This window comes from Oryctolagus cuniculus, chromosome 5 (genome assembly GCF_051225735.1).
Source record: "Oryctolagus cuniculus isolate XC-2025 breed Fujian yellow rabbit chromosome 5, ASM5122573v1, whole genome shotgun sequence".
Taxonomy (NCBI): Eukaryota; Metazoa; Chordata; class Mammalia; order Lagomorpha; family Leporidae; genus Oryctolagus; species Oryctolagus cuniculus.
This window is the reverse complement of record NC_142871.1, coordinates 14958406-14967406: the sequence shown is the minus strand read 5'-3', so window position 1 is coordinate 14967406 and position 9001 is coordinate 14958406.

The following is a 9001-nucleotide window of genomic DNA, read 5'->3' as shown; positions in this document are numbered from 1 at the left end:
GGCATGTTACTTTATTGGTACATATCTGTGACAAGTGAGAGCATTAGTTGTATGCAATGTGGAGGCAGCTAGCTATAATCCAGCACTAATTTCCCACTCAGAAAAATATAAAAATGCCAATAATATGCCTGCAACTAAACCATGCTATAATCTGAAAAAAATGGCAATCATTTAATTTTTACTTTAAATATTAGCAGAAGTGAATTATTAGGAAACTGATGTGTTAGTATATCATGAGCATGATATTAATTTGACACTATCACTACTGTCTCTTCAGTTTCCTGCCACAAATTTTTCATTTAAAAATATCAAGGTTCAATTTGTGCTTACTCTACAAAACTTTCAAATATAATGAGGCTAATAAGTACTTGTGTATTAACAGTGCAATTATATATCTTTCAACTCTGAGAAAATAAATTTTCAGCCCATGTTTGGCCAGAGCTAGAAAGATATCTTTTTTAGTTCCAATTACTTTTATTTTTTTAAGTAATAAGCATGCTAATCCAATTTAATGAATACACCTAACAAACCTCTGGGCCTCCCAGGAAGGAGCGGAGAGTCCAGTCTGTCTTCAGACTGCAGGGTTTGTGGATATGGATATAGGCTCTCTGTTTCTCCTTTCCCCTCCCTGTCTGGAACAGTGCTGGATGGAGGGCTTCCTGAGCATGGAATTCCAGAAAATCCACCCATAATATCCCCCTTGTGTAGGGTGCGGAAGGTTCCCCTAAGCTGCCCCCTGGGGAGGGTTAGGACACACCCAACAAGGTTACTGACCGAAAGCAATACTTCAGATAGGTAACTGCTGGTCAGGTTTGCTCCTGCATTTCTTCCCACATTCAACTACACAAAAATTTCTTTGAAAAATTTCCCATTTTCTTCATTCCCTTGTACACATGTAAGCTGTCTACCTGGCTACTTTAACATTCTCCCCTCAAGAGAAGTAACCCGTAATTATATGGAGGTAACATGGATGAAAATCCATCTTCAAGCTGGCATAAGGACATAGAGTTGGTTATGGATACTCTTCTCCTGCTGTCTGCTCAATGGTGTTTGAGGGTGGCCCTAGAACAGATTATCTTGCACATTTCAGAGGGCTGTTAACATCATCCAATAGGAGAGTTTGGAAGTCCTGCCTCCCAACCATTTGGAACTGAATGACTTTTATTCTGTTGGAAACTAAATGAGTGCATTTAAAATGCATGGTATAAAGAGAAGCAATAAGAGTATGGGAACTGTAGGTCCAAGGAGAGACTGCAACCAGGATTTCCATGATCCCAAGCTGAGCCAGAAATTCTAACCCTGTTTGGCCTGATTCTGGAATTGTCTGCCCTCATCCCAGAAATGTTGAGGGGCCAGCATAGTAGCATAATGGGTTAAGCCACAGCCTGCAACACTGTTATCCCATATAGGCTCCAGTTTCTGTCCTAGATGCTCCATTTCCAATCCAGCTCCCTGCTAATGTACCTGGGCGAGCAGTGGAAGACAGCCCAAGTACTTGGGCCCCTGTACCCATGTGAGAGACCTGGATGAGATTCTTGATTCCTGGCTTTGGCCTGGTCCAGCCCTAGCCATTGCAGCCATTTGGGAGAGAACCAGCAGGTGGAAGAGTCTCTCTCTCTCTCTCTCTCTCTCTCTCTCCCCCTACCTTTCTCTGTAACTCTACCTTTCAAGTAAATAAAATAAATCTTAAAAAAAAATTGAATACAGTTTTTAACCTGTCTAGTTTGATTGACTCAAAAACAACACTTTAGGAGCATGGCATGGATGCCTACTTGTTAGCAAATGTATAACTGCCTGCCTGTTTTTAAGGACTGGGTTTGTCAATGCTAGCTTGGGGTCCCTAGTCACGACAGCGTTTAGCTAATCAAAGGGTGTGTTTTCTTCTCTTTCCCAAAAGTCAGGCCTCTGTCTCTCTTGTTCTTGAGAACCTGCTATAGAGGCTTTGCTATTTCCCTGTGTGCAAACATCCATAACCTGTTAGAGAAATGCTGTAGCTGTCTAAAGGTTGCAGGAACAGGAATTTGCTGAATGGCCTTTCTCTTCTCTGGGGCTAGTCTCTGCTCCCCAGAGGTGAAGATGACCTCTAAATAGTTAACTTTCTGGTGGACCAACTATACTTTCTCGTTGGCCACCTGGTGGTCCCATTCTGTTAGGTAAGGGTCCTAGTGAAATACCCAAACTGGAGTCTCAGGTGAGGGAATAGACCAGCAAATCATCTACATTTTAGATCAGCTCTGCAATTGCCTCAAGATGTTGGTCCTTTATTCTCTGTGAGGGCCTGCCTGAATAGGTCCAAGTTAGCTGTTAGTTTACACCAGGTCTGATAGCCCACTTAAAAGAAAGTATGAACTGATAGGAGAGGTTTTTAGGCATGATAATAATTGGGTGGGTTTTAAGGCCTGGCCAGGTTTCTTTTTTTTTTTCTCAAGATTTTTTATTTATTTATTTGAAAGGCAGAGTTACAGAGAGGCAGATGCAGAGAGAGAGAGAGAGAGAGAGAGAGAGAGAGAGGTCTTCCATCTACTGGTTCACTCCCCAGATTTCCACAACAACCAGAGCTGCACTGATCCAAAGCCAGGAGCCAGGAGCTTCTTCCAGGTCTCCCACACGGGTGCAGGGGTCCAAGGACCTGGGCCATCTTCTACTGTTTCCCCAGGACATATCAGAGAGCAGGATCAGAAGTGGACCAGCCTGGACTTGAACCAGTGCCCATATGGGATGCAAGCACTGAAGATGGTAGCTTTACTTGTTATGCCACAGCACGGCCACATGGCCTGGCCAGGGTTGTATGAGGCCCAGACATATCTATCTCTTCATGTGAAGTGGTGGGAGAGACTCTACAAGGCAAGAGTGAACCTCCTTGAGGAAGGCACTCTGTAGATACCCACTACCTAACTGGCCTGAATAGGAACTGCATCTAAAAGAAAAGTCACCATCTGACATGCTATGTCAACAATGGCCATAAGCTCTGTCCCATCAATGGCGATGGTCACTTTGGGAGCCAGGAAGAGGGAAGGGTTTTCCATCCTAGGGCCAGCAGGGTCTGTGATTCTGCCCCAGGAGTCCTCTCATCCCTGGAAGTTCCGTTTCCAGTGGCCTGGTTCTGGTCAGAGCTGACGGGGCTCTCTCAGAAGCTGCTTTTGTCACAACAGCTGTGCTTACCCAATGCTGTGGCTCCCCACAAAGAAAACAACTGCTTTCTGGGGGTGACTGGCTCTTTTGGGTCCTTGGCAGCAGATCACCACCTAAAGCTGCTGTTAATTGGGGCTGCCACCTGTTCTTATGTTGTTCCTTTTTCACAGCTTGCTCCCCTTCCACCTGGTCTGCTAAAGTAGAACAAGAGGCAGGCTAAAGGATGTCAGTCAAGGAGTTGTTCAGTTCTGTCCCTAATTTCTGAACCTTCTTTATAGTATCAAGGCTGAGCTGAGCTAGAAATCTATAGTTATGGGCATGTTCTGACACTATTCGTCTTTCCCGTTGAGTAAGGCTGTGCCCATGAGAACAGTATCCTTCCAGGTAAGAGCAAACATGGTGATCACCTTCCGACACAGCACATCTGTACGTTTTTCAGGGTCATTAGTAAAACTTCCCATCACCCTTGATTTCATTTGAAAAAGGAACTTCTTCTGCCTATTTACTAAGCCCACAACAGAACAGACCTATCTATCTGCAAAATCATATCATTGTTCTGTAAAATCATATCATTGTTCAAACTCTCATTTTCTGGCCATGCTATTTGGTCTTACACATTGTGGCCAGGCACTCTTATGGGGAAAAAGGTTAGTCACCCCTTCTTCAAGGTCTGGGAATTTACTGTACATGCTAGTGGAGAGTCATGTGGTCCAGTCAATTTCCCACCTGGAAGAGAACAGAGGAGAAATGAGGCAACGGGCCTGGCCTCCCTGATGTTTCCTCACCCAGGAAAGAACCAGTGTCTTCCCCCTGGGTTTTTGCACTTAACCAGTGCTCACTGTGTAGCCTACTTCCTAGAAGGCTTTCAGGCTTAACTGGTATTCACTGCATAGCCTGCTTTCCTGGGCTTTTGAACTTAAACTGCGCTCACCTATTTTTCATTAATACCTACTTACTAAATCAAAGAAATAAAGTCTAATGGATTTTCTAATAATAGAAATTTTTAAACTTTTTTCAAACTCAAAATTTAACCTTCACTGATAAGAAGAATCATTTAAAAAAATCCCTGAGAAATCTTCAATTAAATTCCCCAAATGTTGCCATATTTTTAACATATTAGTTTTAGTCTCCTCTTCTGCATGAATATATAGATATAAATGCAGATATATACTACATCATAATAGATATTATATATAAAATAGATATTATATAGATATTAATAGATATTATATATAAAATATATAAAATATAAAATATTATATATAAAAAATCTCTTCTAAGCTATTGAAAACACATTGCAAACTTAAGTCCTACCCATAAAATCTTCAGTTTGTATTCCCAAAAAAAAGACATTTTCTTCTGTAACTATATATCAATGTTCAAAGTCAGGAAATTAACTTTGATATGATATCTCATGTACACACTTTACTCAAATTTCATCAATTGCTCATTAATATTCTTTAAAGAAAAGGCTAAAAGAAGTTTCTAGGGCAAAATCAATCCAGGATTTCTCTTTCATTTAGTTGTCTCCATCTTCAATCTCCTTTGAGATGGAACTGTTCCTTAGTCTCTCACGACTTCCACATTTTGAAGAATACTCAGCATTTCTTATGCAGCACATGCTCATTGTGTTGATTTGATGATTCCACGTTTCCTTGTGATTAGATTTAACATGAGTTTCTTCTTTTTTTTTTTTTGCAGAAGTAACGCAAAAAGTGATGTGTATTTGGCATATTTTTTTTTTTGACAGGCAGAGTGGACAGTGAGAGAGAGAGAGACAGAGAGAAAGGTCTTCCTTTGCCATTGGTTCACCCTCCAATGGCCGCCGCGGAGGCGCGCTGCGGCCAGCGCACCGCGCTGATCCGATGGCAGGAGCCAGGAGCCAGGTGCTTTTCCTGGTCTCCCATGGGGTGCAGGGCCCAAGCACTTGGGCCATCCTCCACTGCACTCCCTGGCCACAGCAGAGAGCTAGCCTGGAAGAGGGGCAACCGGGACAGAATCCGGCGCCCCGACCGGGACTAGAACCCGGTGTGCCAGCGCCGCTAGGCGGAGGATTAGCCTAGTGAGCTGCAGCGCCGGCCATATTTGGCATATCTTATCAGATGTGCATTTCTCCTCTTTTCCAAATTTGAAGGGTATTCAAAAACTTCATGGAGAATGTGTATTATTGAAAAAAAAACTATTCATGGATTTCAAACTGAACTGATTTTTTAAATTCCACATTGTCCCACCTAGATCCCTTGTTTAAAGTGGAGTCTGCCAGGTTTCTCCACTGTAAAGTCTCCAGTTTTACTCTGTCACTAGTAAGTATTTTATGGAGGAGAAACTTTGAGATTATATAATCATTACTTTCTCACCAGCTTATCTACCAACTATAGTTCCACTGAGACTTTTTGCTTAAAAAATAGCTGTTTATGATGATTGCCAAAAATCAGTCATCTATTTTCATTCATTTTTTTCTTAAAATATATTAATTCTCATACTAATATTTTTAATGCTATTATTCATTCTTTTTATATCAGAGGATTATAATCTTCTCACTATTTTGGGTTTTTTTATATATTTTTTTTCACTTATATAAGGTGAACAACTTTCATGTACAGATTCAGGAGAATAGTGATGCTTCCCACCCCAACCTCCCTCCTACCCACATTGCCACACTCCCTCTCCTTCCTTTCTGATTCTTTTTTAAAATTTTTACAAAGACATATTTTTAGTTTATTTTATAATCATGAGCTTAACCCTCCACCAAATAAAGAATTCAACAAACAACAACAAGAAAAATCGCCCTCATCATACAGTTGATGGATGATGAGTGGAATGCCTTTAGAACTGACTCCTGTATCTTTTTCCTTTGTCCCCACCATTCTTTGAGTGTCTTCTTACTTTCCAATCCAGAAAGCTGCACCATGATCATCTTGTGCTTCCTCATTCCATGCCCACAATTAACCCACGCTCCATGCAGTACTTGTTCTCTAGAGGGGAATTCTATCTATAAACCAGGTTCTAGAGGCTGTGAGAACCTAGTGATAATCTACTAGGATATTGATGCTTCTAGCTTCCTCTAGCATGTATAACCAGGAAATACTGGTATAAGTATTTATCCACTTATATGTAAATATATATCAACATGTTTATCATCTATTTTTATAACTACGATTTGATACTCATCCACCAAATTCCAAATAAAATATCTTTGAGTATTTTAGCATCTTTCAGGTTCAGAACTGGATTTTTAACTTTTTATAATCTATAAGTCAGCTTTTTACTATTTCATGGATGCTGGCCGAAGACATGATTTCTGAGTTGGAGATAAAGAACAATTTTTTTCTTGTGATAAATAAGAGTTAACATATTATATTGGTTTGGCAACTGACAGCAATAACTGTAAATAAACAACTGAGGCAATTTTTATTGGTGAGACACAGAATTGTAAAATCTTGCCCAGGGGAAAGAAAAGCAACATTTAAAAGCTGATATTCTGGCTTGGGGATTATTTCACATTAAGGTAACTTCTATCAAGAGAGCAATATTTCCCAGCTGTTCTCTGCAACCTTTACCTTGTACATTACACTTTGTATTTTCAATGGGTAATAGAAGCAATTGATTCTAAGCATTATAGTTTATTCTACAATTGGGCATCGCAATTTTAAGGAACAGATTTTTTAAAAAACAGTATCATCCCTAAGGCCGGTACTGTGGCTCACTAGGCTAATCCTCTGCCTTGCGGCGCCAACACACCGGGTTCTAGTCCCGGTCGGGGCACCAGATTCTGTCCCAGTTGCCCCTCTTCCAGGCCAGCTCTCTGCTGTGGCCAGGGAGTGCAGTGGAGGATGGCCCAAGTGCTTGGGCCCTGCACCCCATGGGAGACCAGGAAAAGCACCTGGATCCTGCTATCGGATCAGCACGGTGCGCTGGCCACAGCGCTCCAGATGTGGTAGCCATTGGAGGATGAACCAATGGCAAAAGGAAGACTTTTCTCTTTGTCTCTCTCTCTCACTGTCCACTCTGCCTGTAAAAAAAAAAAAAAAAAAAAAAAAAAAAAAAAAAAAACAAACAAACAATATCACCCTTTATTTTAAAGCTATAGTGTATAGTGATTGTTAAAATATACTATGCTGCTTTTTTTTATTTTTATTTAATGAATATAAATTTCCAAAGTACAGATTATGGATTACAGTGGCTTTTTCCCCCCCATAACTTCCCTCCACTCACAACCCTCCCCTCTCCTGTTCCCTCTCCCCTTCCATTCACATCAGGATTCATTTTCAATTCTCTTTATATGCAGAAGATCAATTTAGTATATATTAAGTAAAGATTTCAACAGTTTGCACCCACACAGAAACACAAAGTGAAAAATACTGTTTGAGTACTAGTTATAGCATTGATAAAGAACAATTTTACTCACATCACAGCAAGCAGTATGATTTGAAAAGTGTCTCTGCATTTTATGTTTAAAATTTTTGACTGTAAAAAGGTTTTTAAAAATCATATAACATTGGTATTTCATCTTAGGGGCACTGAAACATTCTAAATAAAATAGTTCATATTTATACAAATACATTTAAAGTCTGCAACTATCAAAATAATATTCTTGTGCAGGAGAAATTCTGGTTTAGCAGTTAAGATGCCACTTGGGATGCCTGTGCCCCACATTAATGTGCCTTGATTTGAGTCCCAGCTCTGCTCACCATTCCAGCTTCCTCTAGGGTGCACCCTGGAAGACTTTAGGTAATGGCTCAAGTACTTCGGTCCCTGCCGCTCATGTAGGAGACCCATGGTGAGTTCTGAGCTCCCAGCTGTGGTGTGGCCCAGATCTAGCTATTGTGGGCATTTGAGGACTAAATCAGCTGTTGGGAGATCTCTGTCTGCCTGCCTTTCAAATAAATGAAATAAATTTAAAAATATTTGCCCTGCTAAAATGTATCAAGTTAAGAAGATGCTAACATTTATGAAGACCAACTTCTATTTAGTTTATTCACCTTGTTTCCATGATTTGGTATCTAAGTTATCTTGAATCTTGAAGCCAGAGCATAAAATAATGTAAAGAAAGCACAAAGATCCAGGTTAACATATTTTTTTTAACTTTTATTTAATGAATATAAATTTCCAAAGTACAGCTTATGGATTACAATGGCTTCCCCCCCATAACGTCCCTCCCACCAGCAACCCTCCCCTTTCCCTCTCCTGCTCCCCTTCCATTCACATCAAGATTTATTTTCAATTCTCTTTATATACAGAAGATCAGTTTAGCATATATTAAGTAAAGATTTCAACAGTTTGCACCCACATAGAAACACAAAGTGAAAAATACTGTTTGAGTACTCGTTATAGCATTAAATCACAATGTACAGCACATTAATGACAGAGATCCTACATGAGGAGTAAGTGCACAGTGACTCCTGTTATTGACTTAACAAATTGACACTCTTGTTTATGGCATCAGTCATCACCCTAGGCTCTTGTCATGAGTTGCCAAGGCTATGGAAGCCTTTTGAGTTCACCAACTCTGATCATATTTCGGCAAGGTCGTAGTCAGAGTAGAAGTTCTCTCCTCCCTTCAGAGAAAGCTACCTCCTTCTTTGATGACCTGTTCTTTCCACTGGGATCTCACTCGCAGAGATCTTTCATTTAGGTTTTGGTTTTTTTTGTTTGTTTGTTTGTTTTTTGCCAGAGTGTCTTGGCTTTCCATGCCTGAAATACTCTCATGGACTTTTCAGCCAGATCCACATGCTTAAGGGCTGATTCTGAGGCCAGAGTACTGTTTAGGACATCTGCCATTCTATGGGTTAACATATTTTAAAACTAGAACTACTTATTTGAAGTTGAGATTCCCACAGACCAGTTTCTCCAAGGAGCCAAGATGTCT